The sequence below is a fragment of the Lytechinus pictus genome, unplaced genomic scaffold, assembly GCF_037042905.1.
Source record: "Lytechinus pictus isolate F3 Inbred unplaced genomic scaffold, Lp3.0 scaffold_19, whole genome shotgun sequence".
Taxonomy (NCBI): Eukaryota; Metazoa; Echinodermata; class Echinoidea; order Temnopleuroida; family Toxopneustidae; genus Lytechinus; species Lytechinus pictus.
In genome coordinates this window covers 4,178,588-4,197,506 of record NW_026974140.1, presented here as the reverse complement: position 1 = coordinate 4,197,506, position 18,919 = coordinate 4,178,588, and positions in this window count along the sequence as shown.

Sequence of the window (18,919 nt, the reverse complement as noted above, 5' to 3'; positions counted from 1 at the left end):
GAGTCAATATCATCGTATACTATTTTACCATTAAACCATTTAAACAAATTCTTAAGAACACTCTTTGCCGACGCTGAGATAAAACGTCTGTATTTTTAGTCTCACTAACTCATTCCTTTGTCAGTTAATTTGTCTGTTCATTCATGGAAACATGTATATATTTCAAATTTCTTGCGATGAACATTAATCATCTGATCTTGTATAATCTTAATATAATCTGCGTCTGTGGTCTGTGCCACATTCATGAAATTGGGCAACAGCCGCCATTTTACAAGGGAACAACATTATGAAAGTAAGTTATGAATGGCGTGTGATAACCTCTTTACTTCTTCTCTTGAAACATACATAATAAAGAATCCCTTGAAGTAAACCTAGCTGCACCCTTAAAAAACCGACTGCTTGTAACATCTTGTACTAACCAGTAAAAATTAAGTGTGGAAGATTTTGCTTCGAGACATTCTTGATTATATTCACGCAATGCGAATGTATATACTTCCTTGAAATTATTTTCATAAGCACCTTTTGCACATATGGATCGATTGATGCATTGATGATTATCTGTTTTATAAGGATAATTGATTCGGTGTTACTTTTGCACCAACAAGATGTAGACTTGATAAAACCATGGCTACGTCAGCTTTATTGCAGTGCTCATTTATTTATTGATTGATCGAATTTGATTTAGACAGGAACGATGTTCCATTATTAAAGGAGAATGAAACCTTTCGAACAAGAAAGCTTGTGCGAAAACAGAAAAATCAAAGAAACAGATCAACGAAAGTTTGATAAAAATCGGACAAATAATGAGAAAGTTATGAGCATTTGAATATTGCGATCACTATATGCTATGGAGATCCTCACATTGGCAATGCGACAGAGATGTATGATGTCACTTGTGAACAACTCTCCTCATTACTTTAATATATATTTCACTTAAACTGCCTCTTTTATCACATCTATCAGTAGATCATGTGTTCTTTCTATAGGAGGGCGTGTAATACAGATTTAAAAAAATACATCATGATGGATAAAGAGTTTGTATCACCTTAAGAAAAAGCAAATAGAGACATTTTGGGGGTATTTTAGAGTCCATCAAAGGGAAAGTTGTTCACATGTGACATCACACATCCTTGTCGAATTGCCAATGAGAGGATCTCCATAGCATTAGTGATTGCAATAATAAAATGCTCATAACTTTCTCATTATTTGTCCGATTTTTCTCAAACTTTCTTTGTTCTTATTCTTTGATTTTTCTATTTCGACACAAGCCTATTTGTTCGAAAGGTTTCATTCCCCTTTAAAATTACATTCATTCTTCGAAATCCAGAAGAAATTTATCACGAGAGTTCGGACATTAAAGTGCTTTCACACTTTAAATGATTCATCACTTCCTTAACTGATTGATCGATCGATTGATTGATTGAAAATTCTTAAGAAACTTATCAAATAAGCAAGGTATTTTCAGAATTCAGAAGCTAGCTGTAATAGTGATACATGCTATATTATGGGATTATAGTTCAGATACCAGAGAGTTAATTTCGAAGATGAAATTTAATCACTCACCTGTCTAGAAAAAAAGCCAGAATCTTTATGAATACGTTTATTTTGATTGATTGGAATGGTAATGATAATTTTTATTTTCTCCTTTCGCACCTATTATATAATAAAGGCCAATAGATCTACCGCCTGATTAATTAGATAATGACTATGCACGTCACATCTACTATATAGCAATTGTTTTATTGATTGATTGATTTGTTTTAAACGACAATGCTGGATCCAGTCGTGACGCGATCTTATAGTTACAATTTTCACAACGATAAAGTGCAGAGCCTTGCCCCTGATATAAACATGACACGATAGAACCATATTTTTGGAGGAATATCTCAATTTTAATGATTTGCTCTAGATTTCTGATGTGGATAATAATACAAATTTCGACTGACTTTTCTTTCGGGGAACGTCAAACGTATTGCCCTTAATAGAACCATATTGCCCTCGTCTAAAGACTCGAGCCAATATGATTCTGTTGCGGGTAATATGTTGATGTTCCTCTCAAGGTCAGTCAATATTATATAATAATTAATCTGAACATTATTTATACTACATAATTTTCATGATGTTATTATAAAAGGAGGCGCGATAGCTCAGTCGGTAGAGCGGGGGACTCGTATTCCGGTGACCCGGGTTCGATTCCCACTTGGTGCGCTAGTGCCCTTTGGTAAGGCATTAATCCTCAGTACCAGGTCCTTCGGAGAAGACCTTAAGCCGTCGGTCCTCTGGTTGCTTGCTTACAAGCATTCATGCTTAATTCTTAGCAATCAGGTAAAAAATCACCACCACCAAAATCATTATATATCTATTGTCTATTTTCATTCTTAGGAAGTGTTTTCCCGTTTATCGCACACGGTTTCCCGATGACGTCTGCGATGGAAGGGACAACGCAAGACACGCACCTGCTTGATTATTCTACCACTTGGGTTACATTTACTGAGATCATCTTTGAAGCTGTACCGACTACTGTTTTTCCTACAGAGGTCGTCATTTTATTGTCAGTTCTTGTCGGCGTACTTATCATTTTGACGGCAGGAGGAAATCTGCTGGTAGTAATTGCATTTGCCACGACCCCGAAACTCCGTACCTATAACAATTACTTTATCTTGGGTCTCGCAATCGCGGACATCCTGGTCGCGGTTGTTAACATGCCCCTGTTTGCTATGGTAATCTTATTGGGATATTGGCCTCTAGGGGCCATTTTCTGTGATATGTTCTCATTCATGGACCATGCTTTCTCGCATGTAAGCATCATCCTTGTGGCCCTCATCAGTCTCGACCGATACATCGCAGTGACATCCCAGGACAAAAATCCAATTGAAACCAACTGGTTTCAATTGGTTTCAATTGGTTTCAATTGGTTTTAACTGGAATATAACAATTTCCAATTGAAACCAATTGAAACCAGTTGGGCAACTGGAAATCCTAACTGGAACCAGTTGGGTAACTGGAAATGACTTCCAATTGGAAATGATTTCTAACTGGAACCTGTTGGGTAACTGGAAATCCTAACTGGAACCAGTTGGGTAACTGGAAATGATTTGTAACTGGAACCAGTTGGGTAACTGGAAATCCTAACTGGAACCAGTTGGGTAACTGGAAATCCTAACTGGAACCAGTTGGGTAACTGGAAATGATTTGTAACTGGAACCAGTTGGGTAACTGGAAATCCTAACTGGAACCAGTTGGGTAACTGGAAATGACTTCCAACTGGAAATGATTTCTAACTGGAACCAGTTGGGTAACTGGAAATCCTAACTGGAACCAGTTGGGTAACTGGAAATGACTTCTAACTGGAAATGATTTCTAACTGGCACCAGTTGGGTAACTGGAAATGACTTCCAACTGGAAATGATTTCTAACTGGAACCAGTTGGGTAACTGGAAATCCTAACTGGAACCAGTTGGGTAACTGGAAATGACTTCCAACTGGAAATGATTTCTAACTGGAACCAGTTGGGTAACTGGAAATCCTAACTGGAACCAATTGGGTAACTGGAGATGACTTCTAACTGGAAAGGCGATTAACTTGAAATTAATTATAATTGGAACCTGTTTGGTAACTGGAAATCCTAACTGGATCCAGTTGGGTAACTGGAAATGACTTCCAATTGGTTTCCAATTGGAAATTTTCCAGTTACCCAACTGGTTCCAATTGAAACCAGTTAATTTGCATATTATTTGCCAGTGTGCACAGATTAATGTTTTATGTGATTCATCATCATTTAAACTGTATCTATTTAATTCTTTTGTAATTCAAGTACCATACTTGTTTCAAATAAGTGTTTAGAATGCTTAGCAGTGAAAACCATGTTCATAAATGATATAGATTATAATTAAAACAGATTATAAGATAATTAGTACACCACTAACTGTTACCAAATTACATCAAATACAAATACATATATTTGAAGATCTTTCATATAAATATATATACATTAAAAAGTCTATTTTATCAATGCCCTTTACATTGGTATTTATAAACATATAGCACTGCTTCTTTGTTGGCATGAGCAATATAGTTAGTGCAAATTCTAATTAATTTGTAACTAATTAACTCATTCCAACTGGAATTTCCAATTGGATCCAGTTGGAAAACAATTAGTTTCAACTGGTTCCAGTTGAAACCAGTTGCCTCCAATTGGATTCAACTGGTTTTAATAGGGAAATTGGAACAACTGGAACCAATTGAAACCAGTTGCCAACTGGTTGCTTAATTGGTTTCAACTGGAACCAATTGAAACCAATTGCCAACTGGTTCCAGTTGCCCAATTGGTTTTAACTGGAACCAGTTGGCAACTGGTTTCAATTGGTTCCAGTTGTTCCAATTTCCCTATTGAAACCAGTTGGCCAACTGGTTTCAATTGGTTTTGCTCTAATTGGTTTCAACTGGATTTTAGTCCTGGGATACCCTATCCGACACCGGAAATACTGGCGGATGCGACCCCGTGCGATCCAAATCATTGCAGTTGGCTACATCATTCCTGTCATCATCTGGCTGCCTCTGACCTCCCTTTGGCAAGTCATCCACGGCATCGACAAGCGGCCCATTCCTGATGATGTATGCACGCCTTTGTACCATCAGAGCTTTGTTGCATTTTGGTTTATCATCTGTTTATTCGGGATGATTCCATTTTCAATTACCTCCGTTTGCTGTGCCAGGATCTGATCTACGTCTTGCGCCGTTTCTACACAGGACGACTGAAGCTGAAAATGAAGATCACCGAACAAAAATTAACGACTCCGAATGCAGGTTCTTCTCAAATCAGCGACGATCCAGGAACCGGCAGCGGGAAGGAGAAAGTGTCTCAGGTTAGGGAAGACGTAGGAGCGAACCAAATTAAAGTAAACAACAACAAAAAGCCCGGAATCAACCAGGAGAGCTAGTATTAAAGGTAATATTAAAATTCCAATCTTTAATGATCATGTTAAGTTCACAAAGGTGTGGCGGTCGGGATGGAATTTTTTTTGTAAATGAACATAAGATCAGTGATGTGTGACTCGAGTCCGCTATCGGACTCGGACTCGAAGGTTCATAACTCGGTCTCGGACTCGGGGGCTCGGGGCCTTGCTGTGGCTCGATGACTCGCCGACCAGGAACCAGACTGTCCAAATGGTTGGACTAACATTCTCACTGGACTAATTTAATCATAGTCCTGCTCTCATGCATGATTATTTAAGCGCTCTGACCAGCACACTTTCCTCATTTAATTATTGATGAATCACACAGTGTAGATATCATCCAAAGTCTTGAAAAAACATAAAAATTTGTCATTTCAGGCGATTTTCAGGACCTATGATGATGTTCACTCTTCTTAAAACAACATCATAATATACACTTGTACAATTATATCATGAACATGCATTCAAACATACGTTTCTGCCATTAACAATATACAGATTAACAAGATAATGCAGTAATTCATGTTCAGTAAATGCATCTACATATAAACCCGCATCAAATTTTATTCCAGATCCTGACTGGCAATTGTGGTTACTACAAGATCCTGAACCACTAGCGTACCTACGGGGGGGGGGGGGGGGGGGCAGAGGGGGCAGTCTGCACCCCATGACGAGCAACAACCCATGCAAAGGACGTATCCCTGCCATTGGCGGCGGAAGCCAAAAATTTTAGGGGGGACCACCACACAATTTTTTGACAATGAAAAAAAAAAAAAAAAAAAAAAAGGTTACCAAAAAAATTTTTTTTTTTGCTTGTCAAATTTTTATCAGGTACGAAATCCCTCATTTGTGTTTGAAGACCTTTTTTTTTTTTTTTTTTTTGCTTGTCCAATTTTTTGGCGGACGGTTTTGCCCCCCCCCCCCCCCCTGTGAAAAATCCCAGGTACGCCACTGTCCTGAACGATATATCAATACATTTTTTTTTCACATACCGTAAATGTAGAATAAAGCTAAGTAAATTTAATCAAAGACCTGCATGTTGGTTGAAAATTGTCTACTATTGGGATATACATGCAATCATATGCAGCAATGAATGAATTCAGTTTTATACCCCATCGTGAACATCATGCAAATTCAAATGCAAATTCATTAAAACAGAAAATGTAGATCATTTTTATCTGACAGCCTTAAACAGTATTTGTACCCATTTGAGCAAATCAATGGCTGGACTTCTTAGTAAGTCTATCAGTTACTAATCTTAAAACTAGAAAAATACATGGTTGGAAAGACCAAGACAATTGCTTGACATCGGCATCCGTATTTTAACACCAAGCCAATGAGAAGAGAAAATATCACAAAAGAGCTCCAAGCTTATGATTTATATGCTCGAGCGGTTTAGATTTCCCCTGTAAAACGCTATATGGGTATAGGGTATACAACAACCCTGACCGCGATTTCATGCAATGCGCGCGTTCAGTCAAAACGTCGTGCAAAGTCAGTGCAGTGTCAACGGTTTGGCTGACCGTGTATGGCGCGCCGTTTGACCAATAATTCAGATAAACACTGTTTATCGCCGAAAAACACTGTTTATCGAGCGATAAACACTGTTTATCAAGTGATAAACACTGTTTATCGAGAGAAACTATGTTTATCGACTGAAAAACACAGTTTCTCTCGATAAACAGTGTTTATCGCCGAAAAACACTGTTTATCGGCGATAAACAATGTTTATCAAGCGATAAACACTGTTTATCGAGAGAAACTATGTTTATCGACTGAAAAACACAGTTTCTCTCGATAAACAGTGTTTATCGCTTGATAAACATTGTTTATCGCCGAAAAACAGTGTTTATCGGCGATAAACAGTGTTTATCGAGAGAAACTATGTTTTTCGACTGATAAACACAGTTTCTCTCGCCAGTGTTTATCGGCGATAAACAGTGTTTTTCGGCGATAAACACTGTTTATCGAGAGAAACTGTGTTTTTCAGTCGATAAACATAGTCTCTCTCGATAAACACTGTTTATCGCTTGATAAACAGTGTTTATCGCTCGATAAACAGTGTTTTATATTATCGGCGATAAACAGTGTTTATCTGAATTATTGGTCAAACGGCGCGCCATAACCGTGCGCATTGAAATCGCGGTCAGTCAAAACGTTGTATCGCTCTTCTACTACACGTTTCCAATATCATGTTATTAAAACATTGTATGTCATCGCCGTGAAAACCCCCTCATATCTCAGAAACTAAAATAAATTGCTGCCTATCTATTTAGTTTTGAATAGCTATAAGACTGTACTTTCATTTTCTGCAAACATCTCGAAATTGACTGATACGACGGTTCGGATGAACGCCGACGGTATATACGGTATATACTCGTCGAAAATTTGTGGACTTCAATAAATTTTGTTGGATTAAAGCATGACAGTTTCAACCTTGTTTGTCTTATATTATATATATATATATATATTTATATATATATAATATATTGAGACGTCATTTGGTCTAAATAGGGCCTCTAGGCCACCAGGGAGTATTGATGCACATCAGCAGCATTATTATTTTTATTTCGTAATTGTTTTCAGGAGACCGGACATTGTTTCTCATTGCGATCGCTATGTGGATTGCCTGGTTTCCATCGCTAATCGTCACTATAATGATCCCATTCTGTCCCGATTGTGTACCCCCGGTCGTCTACTCGGTGAGTATGATGAGTACTGTGGATTGTGCATAGAAAAGGTTACGTAAAGATATAAAGCTTAAAGGGATGGTCCGAGCTGAAAGTAATTATAGCTTAATAAATAGAGTAGAATTCACTGAGCAAAATGCCGAAAATTTCATCAAAATCGGATAACAAATAACAAAGTTATTGAATTTTAAAGTTTAGCAATATTTTGTGAAAACAGTCGTCATGAATATTCATTAGGTGGGCTGATGATGTCACATCCCCACTTGTTCTTTTGTATTTTATTATATGAAATTAGGTCTATTCAAATTTTTTCCTCCAAGAACTAGAAAAATTGGATAGACGACTGATTTAGTGCATTAGATATTTATTGCTGCAACTTATTTCATTATAAGGGAGACATATTGTTCACACAAGGATGAAATAATGAAAAAAATATGATTTTATGTCATAACATAAGAAAACGGAAAGTGGGGATGTGACATCATCAGCCCACCTAATGAATATTCATTACGACTGTTTTCACAAAATATTGCTAAACTTTAAACTTCAATAACTTTATTATTTGTTATCCGATTTTGATGACATCATCGGCAGTTTGCTCAGTGAATTCTACTCTATGTATTAAGATATAAACATTTTCAGCCCGGACCATCCCTTTAAGAGTTGCTTCGTAACTCCTGCAACACGTGTATTTGACAAATACATGTATTCCATGCTCAACAGCATGGTCAAGTCTTCAGGACATTATTATTATTGTTATTGTTATTATTATTATTATTATTATCATTATTATCATTAGTATTGCGATCTTAAATTTGAGTTTGCTGCAAGTGAAATGGTGCCTATTAAAGTAGGTTGGACAAAGAATGGATCAAGGACAGATCAAAATGCATAGGATTCCTATAATAATAATAATAATAATAATAGGCATTTATACAGCGCCATCTATCTAGAAATATTCTATTCTGAGGAGTGTTGTTATTATCATTATTATTACCACGGCTTTAGCTCGAGCTGCCTTTCAGCGCTCATGAATTCAAGGAATTAATACTTACGGTAACCCATTCACCTCACCTGGGTCGAGTGCAGCACAATGGGGATACATTTCTTGCTATTCCGAGGCGCGTTGTTATTATTATCATTACCCCGGCTTTAGCTCGAGCTGCCTTTCAGCGCCCATACATTCACGGAAATAATCCTGCTGGGCCGGTACCCATACAGCTCACCTGGGTCGAGTGCAGCACAATGTGGATACATTTCTTGCTGAAAGAAATTACGCCATGGCTGGGATTCGAACCCACGACCCTCTGTTTCAAAGTCTTATACTGCATATACAATTTTACTAAATTTTTGTGGAATTGTATTGCTCAACGTAATACCACTGACGGAATAAGGAATTAATAATTTAAAAAAGAATAAAAACAACACTCACGCTTCCCCCCCCCCCCTCCTACAAAGATTTAACGGAGATATGTAATTGTTCGTTAATATTGTTGTTTTGTTGATACTATAAATATGTATGTGTATTTTGGCTTGTGCAATCACATCGGATTATCGAGTCCGATTGGACAATCGTGTAGAACGACCATTCAAGAAATGCCCCCTCCCCCTAATAGTCATAGGCAGCATATGTCATGATTTACTGGCTACTTCGACAAATTGGCTAAGTCTGATTTTTCACTTTTATGTGGGTCTATAGGGGTCAATTTTTTTTATTGCCCCAATTCTATCGAGTGACACATCAAATTGTTTGTCCTGTTATACCGAACAAGAAAGTGTACATAATCATATACTCGTGACCTCCCGTTAAAAGGTTATGACCGGAAATGTCAAAAGGTCAACGAACTTTCGTTAAAATGGCAAATTACACTGAAAGTGTTGAGAAAGCTAATTTTTTGGGGATTTTTTTTCTCTTTTTTTGCATGTGTGTATTTTTCAATTTTCGATTCTGATAAGTTCATCTTCAGAAGTCTTTATCCAGAATATATAAACATGATAAAGGGTCATGACAAGGTCAGGGAAAGGTACAAGGTCAATAACCTTTCATTTGTATCTAAAATACACTAGAATTTTAGAGGTCTTATTTTTCGTGGGTTGTTTATTTTGAAAAGTCTCTATCTAAGAAGACATTATATTAAAGCCTGGGTCAAATGTGCTTATGTAGGAACGAAATAGATCAACAAAGACAGACGTCGTATACATTCAGTGTGGTATTATGGTATTGCAGTAATACCTTGAAAGGACTTGACAAAACCTTATGCCCTTAAAATCATATCATCTTCATGATATAATAAGTGCAACCAGCTCTTTAAGATTTTTTTTTAATTTTGGAATTCAATTCAGGTTAAATTCATTTTCAATTTACTGGTCTTTGATAATGTAAAGAAGCATTTCCTTCATTTGCTTTGTACAGAATATTTTAATTAACATAAATTATTGTAATGTATTGGGGTATATCAAGTGTAAGAATAATCACATCGATTTTAGACACCCATCTTAATCGTACCAAAAATGATTAGAATATCAAGCTTTCAGGTCAGAATATAAAAAAAATTCAGCTCGCTCTCGGCACTCGCATTATATGTGTAGTGAGATCCTCCTCATGATTTACTACAAACAATCCTAAACAGGTACGTTTTTCCTGTTTTCAGTTCAGTATATTAAAAAAATTCAGCTCGCGCTTCGCGCTCGCATTAATTTGTTGGTGAGATATATGTCTCTTTCTCACGAGTCATATATATGTATGTATATATATATATATATATATATATATATATATATATATATATATATATGTGTGTGTGTGTAAAATTATACATGTACAACAGCATTGGCAACTCTTTTTATTTAAATATTGTAAAGAAATGGATGAAGAGAACAATGGTAGGCGTAGCTTAAATCAAGGTTCCCCAGAGCTATCTACCCTTTGGAAAAATTGGTGATGCCGAAAAAATGTCTCTGCCGGGAATCGAACCCGGGCCCCAAGCTTTGAACGCCGATGCCTTAACCACTAGACCACAGAGACGGGTTAGTGGCTAGGGCGACCCCGATCCGATTGACCGTCAGATAGACAGATTTTCGACACTATACCAATTATAATTTCCTTTGTCGGGTGAAGGTGGGTTTTGAACAATGACAAGCCGCCATGCCTCAGCTGGATCAAAGCTATTGCTTTGATACAGTACACGTATATATACATACATATATATCACTCGTGAGAAAGAGACACATATCTCACCAACAAATCATATATATATATATATATATATATATATATATATATACATATATATACACTGTTGGTCATAAAGGTGGAATATTTTTTTTTCACAAAATTTTCACAGCGTAATTATTACAACATGATTTGAATATGGCATTTATGGTGCATGATAACCACTTTACTTTATTATTTTGCTTTTTACACGTTTGACAGTGATATTTTACAAGTTTATGTCCTAAGCGATGGATGTCATGAGCATAGAACAACAATGACGACAATATACAGTAAATTAAAGGATCATGATATATTTATTTTCAATCTCTCTCAGTTTTCCAGATGACTTATTTTTTGTGATTTCATGGACAAATTTGCATCAAATTTGAGTCATTGTTCTTACTCAATCACTAGTATCGGGTATGTCCACCCCTGGCACGAACCAGCGCATGCAGACGTCGTGGCATGCTGTCCACTAGCTCAGGCGCATAGCCAGGGGGGGCGGTGGGGGCGGTCGCCCCCCCCCAAAAAAAAACGTCCCCAAAAAGAAAAAAAAAAAGGGAAAAAAAAGAGAGGAGAAAAGGAAAAGCGAAGGGAAGAAAGGGAAGAAAGGTAGCTTTGTGGGTTTTTCCTTTTATTCTTTTTTTTTTTCAAAAAGAGAAACTCCTTCACTCTTGCTCTAAATTTATATATATGAATTTTGCTTCCGCGCTGCGCGCGGATAAATGACAATATTGCAGTTCTCCTCTGTTTCCCCCACCCTTTCTCTAACCCTGTTTTTCCACCTCAGCTATACGTGTTTCTTGCCAGTTCAAGTTCAAATGTATACATGAGGGCATGGAATTAGAATAAGGTTAGGCCGAAGTGTATGAAGTCTTTTTTTTCAAATTGATCGCGAAACTTCTGGTCGGGTCGACTCCAGGCGGGTCAAATCTTTATATCAATTTCTGCCGTCACCTCTACTAGGGCAACTTCTCCCGCTTTTCAGCTCATTATTTAACAACCATAATTTTGGGGCAAACGGGATTCTAATTAAAAAAAAAAGTAGGTATAAAATTCGTGTCGTATCAAATAAAAAAGTACAATATTTTTTAAATCAAATTCTAGTAAATTTCATGTCATTTCCCTGCCCTGTCCTATTTTGCGCCCTCAGTTTGAAATTTTGAATGACACTTAAGTTTCTTTATCGTTCAAAATGAAGCGCTTCAAGATTAGTCAAAGACATTATACATCATCCTTTTTATATAATTTTAATAAATCACAGAAGTTTCAACTTTTTGAGCGGTATTTTCCTTGTAATGAAGTTGAATAATCTTAGAAAATCAATTGAATTAGAGCCGATGGGTATAGAGATATCTGCATGTAATGAAACGTCCGACCTTTAAAATTTCAGAGTTTCATTGCTCTGCGCGGGGAAGAATATCTTCCTCCCGGCATATCTTCTCCTCTGTTTTGCGAGTTAAAGATATGCACTGTGGCTAAATTGTAATCAAATCTGATCTTTCCGAGGGAAGCATTCAATATGACTTAGAGAATACCATTATTTCGGGACCCTTTTCTTTGCCAAAAAATTATAAAATGCATGAGCTTCCGCGCTTCGCGCGGGGTAATTATTATTATAATTTCCTTCATTTTATCCCTTTTTGTGCGTTCACAATCAATTTTGAAAACAAGATTCAAAATCACAATAGAGTCAACTGAATTGGAGCTGATACAGGTACTAGAGACAAGATAGACGGCTCCTTTTCATTTTAATTTATGAAACACCGAAAGCTTCGCGCGGGAGGGGGAAATTCCCCCTCCCTCCACCCACCCCCGCGCGCTCTGTAAGTGTTGACACGCTTCGCGTGCATTTACCGCCCCCTCCAAAATGAAATCCTGGCTACGCGGTTGCACTAGCTTGTTGATGACGTCAACGGGCATAGCGTCCCATTCTTCCCTCAGAGCATCTGCCAACTCCTGCAAATTTTGAGGAATGACCTCTTTGTCGTTGATGGCTCGGCCTAGGGCATCCCATGCATGCTCTATGGGGTTCATATCCGGCGAACAAGCTGGCCATGGCAACTGTACGACGCCCTCTGCCTCCAGGAATTCCCTTACTGCAGCGGCCCTGTGCGGTCTAGCGTTGTCATCCTGCAGTCGGAAATTGTGCCCATACACTCGTCTTGCATATGGAAGACAGTGGAACTCTAAGATATCCCTGTAGGCGGCGGCGTTGACGTTTCCGTCCGGAACCACCAGTGGCGTTTTCCCTCCATAATGGATGCCGGCCCATATCATCACTGAGCCGCCTCCGCCATGTCCGCCTTGAGTCGTCTCGTGGATACATTCATTGCGAAGGTTTTTCCCGGCTAATCGACGAACTCGTTGTCTCCCATCCTTTCGGTCAAGGATGAACCGGCTCTCGTCCATGAAGACCACATGTTGCCAATGTCCTGGATGAAGCCTTCTGTGCTCCCTAGCCCAAAGAAGATGAGCTACTCTGTGGCGAACAGACAGGCGTGGACATTTGGTCAATCGTCGTGCTCGGTAACCATGTTGGAGCAATCTGCGATTAACGGTTGACCGGGAAACGTTGATCTCATGATATCTCCTCCACAAGCGACGAAGACGGCTCGTGGGCAATTTCCGGTTTCTGCGGCTGAAATTCAACAGTTGGCGATCATCTCTTCTTGTGGTCAATCTGGGACGTCCTGGAGATTTCCTTGGCCGCACATTCCCCGCCTCACGTTGACGTTTCAGGATATTAGAGACTGCACTCTGTGATATCCCTAGGACTTCTGCGATATCAGTCTGCTTGTAGCCCTCCTGTCGCAGTGCTACCACTCTCTCGCGTGTTGCTGTTGCCGTTGGACCAGTCATAGTCCAAGGAACGTCTCTACCGATTTTTATTTCAAACGGTACAAGGAACTCGAAAAAATGCAACCTTCTTAAACACAGTGCTAAATCAGGGAAAGGGACAGAATATCATATGCATAGGCTTTTATAGTCTACAACAAAATAATTTATTACGTAATCCAAATTTCTCATGTTATAATGTCACCTGTGTAATGGGGAAACATTATGTAATCACTCAATTACCATTTTGTCTACGCGTAGCCTTTCAAATACCAACAAAACTGTCGATTTTTATTCAAAAATATTTTATTCCACCTTTATGACCAACAGTGTATATATATGTATATATATATATATATATATATATATATATATATGCCTATGTGTGTGTGTTTGTATGTGGGTGAGTTTGTTTGTTTTGTGTGATCGAGCGCCTTTGGAAAGTTGAGTCATGATTTTGCCCCCCCCCCCAATCTGAAAAATGGATCGACGCCCCTGACACCTTGTAGAGTTGGGCAAAAGGGTCCGACTCAGTATTGTAGATTAATTGGCTACTATATAGATCTGCATATTGATGATTTTAACTATTTTATTTTTAAAATGAATTATTTGGATGGTAACTTTGGTGCAGGAATTGTTAATGAAATAAGAGTTCCTCTAACAATTGTTGCCATATTGATTCGCTGATTAGTTCGTTGAGTAAAATTTGAAGGAATGACTTGTTATCCAGGGATATTAATTTGCTTACATGTTAGTGTAGATTTACATGCCGACAAAGAATTTTAGTGATAGTCTTTCAGCAACTATGAAGCGGACTTCAAACCAAATGAGCTATGGATATGAAATTATTGATTGATTGATTGATTGATTTGATTGAAAATTGATTGATTTGTTATTTCAGTTTTGTAATTGATTACACTGTCTATTTTTGCACAAGTTAAAAGTATTCTTTATTTTAGTTTTACATCTCGTTGATAACCATAAGAATGAATTTGAAGAAAATATGATTTACATCATTAATATACGATTGATTGAATGTTTTTTGTGGATTCTTTTAATTGATTGCATTACACTTTATAATAATTAGTTGATTAATTAATTGATTGCGTGGTTACTCAAAATGATTTTTGTAATAATATTGTAGTGTTTATCATCATTAGATTTAAAAAGCGTTTTATTCACACCTTGCCAATGAATTTCGAAATGAATCGAACAAACTTTGATAAGCATTATCACCACAATGAATTAATTGATATGTTGATTGACTTTTTTTCGGTGCTTTGATAAATTCAGCTTCTTCATTTACCTGGGAACATAGTATTTAATGCAGAAGTTCAAATCTTTCAGTTGTACTCAGGGTCTTTTTCATAAATTGAGTGTCTTTGATACCCACGAAATAGTCAAAATAATGTGCGCATGCACATAATTATACACCATTGCTATCGGCAAAAGCTGTCGGGCTGATGAACATTTGGTGAGTAAAATCCGTTATTGGGTTCTCCCTAAAACGTAAAATGGGACATTAGCCGAACCGGTTCTTTTGTTTTCTTATTATTGCATTGACTATCTATGAAATTTTAGACATGGTAATCTGGATCGTGGATACCCCACATTCCCAACTGACCCAGTTGTTTCTTTTTAAACAAAGATCGAAATTCGGGGATTTATATCACATATATTAATGGAGGAGCTGAACGTTTGTTTGTACGTCACAAAATAAAAGTTTTAAAAACAATAACTCCATTCTGCTTTTATATTCAAATCGGTTAATTTATCTTTATCATCAGTTATTGTCCGGGGTGAATTTCCAAGTGCTATCTATACTCATGTCTTGGCTTCATTGTCAATGTGATGATGTCCATAGTATGGACATCATCACATTGACAATGCGACCAAAACGTATGAGCAACATCCCCCCATTCGATGGGCAAAAATTAGAAAATACATTTTGCTCATTCTGATTATCATTCATTATTTAGGATGAATACAAACGCTTAATCTCTCATATATTTTGCGACACCTGTACATAAAAGAAATCCTGATTTACAGACAGTTATAAAGAGAAAATTTGATTGAAAATAATCATGTAAACACACAGCAAAAACTGTGGTGTTAACCGGTGTACATAGATGACCACACCAGTCATTTTACTCCGGTGTTAAATTGATGGTGTTAGTTTAACATCTATAGGTGTTATTACAACACCTTTGGTTGTTACATTTACACTCTTTGGTGTTATGTTCAATCTCTAGTGTGTAATTTTAACACCTCGGGGTGTGGTCCTCTATTAACACCAACTGGTGTCAGTTTTAACACCACAGTTGCATGATTGGGAAGATGTGCATAAATTGTGTAGTAATAAGAATGATGATTCTTATTTACCCAGGTAGCTTTATGCTGTTCTCCCAGCGGTCCCTGCATAACACGTGTAATTACCCTTCTACTTTCTAATGCATTGAGTGCATGAACAGAAAGCAGGAGAGGACCCATCGTTTACGTCTTTGGTATATGACTCGCGACGGCCGGAGATCGAACCCACGGCCTCCTATTCATGATAGACGCTCTACCACTGAGCCAGCATGTCCGATGAGTGGGATAGCATCACCACTGATCAGGGAACATCATAATTTTATCTAAGTTGTAATAATTTTATCTAAGTTGTATCGCTTAACGGAGGATCTCAGTAGCATTATAGTTTATATCAACATTCAAATGCTTTTTTATTTAGTTTTCTTGATCAGTTTCCCTATTTCATTTCATTTATTTGACCATTTAAAATCAACATAGTACGTGAACATTATAAATTAAGTACAAAATCATCCATTAACAAACAAAATAACAATTTAAAAATAGCCAGGACCCAAAAGAAGCAAAACTGCTTCTAATCTGGGCCCTACATAAAAATACATGTAAAATAAGAGTATAGAGTATAGTCTGTACATACACACACCCACCCACACATACCCATCCTGATTCACGCATTAATTCATATACAGAGCAAACACATAGCTCGAGATCATAGAGGAAATAGAATTAAAGGGATGGTCCGGGCTGAAAATATTTATTTTTTAATACATAGTAGAATTCACTGAGCAAAATGCCGAAAATTTATTTATCGAAGTTTAAAATTTAGCAATATTTGGTGAAAACAGTCGTCATGAATATTCATTAGGTGGGCTGATGATGTCACATCCCCACTTTCCGTTTTCTTATGTTATTACATCAAATCATAATTTTTTCATGATTTCATACTTGTGTGAATAATATGTCTCCCTTATAATGAAATAAGTTGCAGCAATAAATATCTAATGCACTAAATCAGTTGTCAATCCAATTATTCTAGTTCTTGGAGTAAAAAAATTGAATAAACCTAATTTCATATAATAAAATACAAAAGAACGATTTCGATGAAATTTTCGGCATTTTGATCAGTGAATTCTACTCTATTTATTAAGCTATAAATACTTCAGCCCGGACCATCCCTTTAATAGGAAAGAGAGTGATACACAATAAGAAATTCGGGTTCAATTTTACACCCCCAGGGGTTCACAGGCTTGTCCCTATACGAGTACCCCTAGCGGTGCACACGTACACCCCGAATAGGGGTGTACAGTGTGACCCCTATTATAGTATTTGGGTGTACAGTGTGCACCCCTATTCGGGGTGTCCATCTGCACCTTAGAGGGTGTACACGTCTACCCCTTAGGGTGCATAATCCCAATAATGTACCCCCGCCTAAAATAGCAAAAAGATTGTCGAGACTTCCGGTCCATTCAGTTTCTGTATCGATTTTTTTAGTTACCTTAGTTGGGACTCGAATTCACCTCGTTTTATCTGTATTCAAGATTCTTCCCGCTATGCCAGCGAGAAGCGCTGAGAGCGGATGAGGTCTCTAGCGATATGATCCGATTCTTTTTTTGACTTGTGCTTAAAGTTGTGGGTCAACTTATATATAGCTCTATTTACTGTTTCTCCAAATGTACACGTAATCAAATGTGTTTTTTAAACAATCATCACATGAATATTAAATATTTTTAAAAGTGATTTCACTTAGGTAAAGTGAAATGCGTAAGTGCATTATCCCGGGGGGGGGGGGGCACTTACATTGACGAGTGGATACCATGCGCGACCAAAAAAAACACGTAAAAAGGATGTCTTTATCAAGATAGGGCACGTTATGTACGTAACGTAATAAGGGTGTCAAAAACACTAAAATAATGAAAAAAGGGTATCTACTTTCGCTAGGAAAGGTACGTGTTTAGGGTCAAATTTGCGAGGGTGTAAAAAATTAAGACTATTTTTTTTATAAAGGATGTACTTTTTGCCCAAGAGTCAACACTACGTGTTTAGAGTATATTTTTACGCGAGATGTGGGAGATGGGGCTGTACCACTGAACTGGAAATACGTGGAATACGTGTCCCTATTCCCAACGTACACAAAGCCGTGCGGCAACGAAGAGCATCGGGCTTCACGCTCGACTGAGCGCGCCGCCATTTTGCTAGGTCAATACTGGCTGGTCGACAAACGCTGCGTGTAGTAGGCAGATGGGAGAAAGGAACGCAAAGAAAGTGTTCCTTGTGCTCTTTAAAGTTTTAGTTTGCTTTGTTACATCATGACCTATATGTTATTGAATACTTTCATAACTGAAAATGTTGATTTAGTCACATTTTTGTATGAAAGGGGAGTAAACATATAGACATGAAATCATAAAATCGACCTTTTTCACGCACACACTGTGACAAAGAAAGGCCCCAAACAAATTTGCTTTCTGAGTAGGCCTACAATTTGTCTGAACAATAAAGGCTAACTAGCTGGTTGCATTAAAAAAGTCCTTTTAACGATTAGAAATCATGTCCCTTTTCTCCAGCTTTTTTTTAAACCTCCCTTCTCATTCAACTATTCCTCTCATCTCATTTTCTCTGATCTTCCTCTTCTGTCCATCTCTCTTATCCTCCCTTTTCTCCACCCCCTCTATTTCTTCCATTTCTACTTTCATGCCCCTCTCTCTCTTATTTTTCCCCTTTATCATCTCGATCTCCCTCTTTATTATTTTTCCTTTCTCTTTCATTTCTTCTTTTTCTCTCTGATTTTCCTCTTCTTTCTCATCTCTCTTTCTTACCTTTCTCTCTATCCCCCTTGTATCTCTCTTTTATTTCCTCTTATATCCCATCTCCCTTATATCGAGCCTAGCTCTTTTATCTCCCTCTCGTCTCGCCTTTCT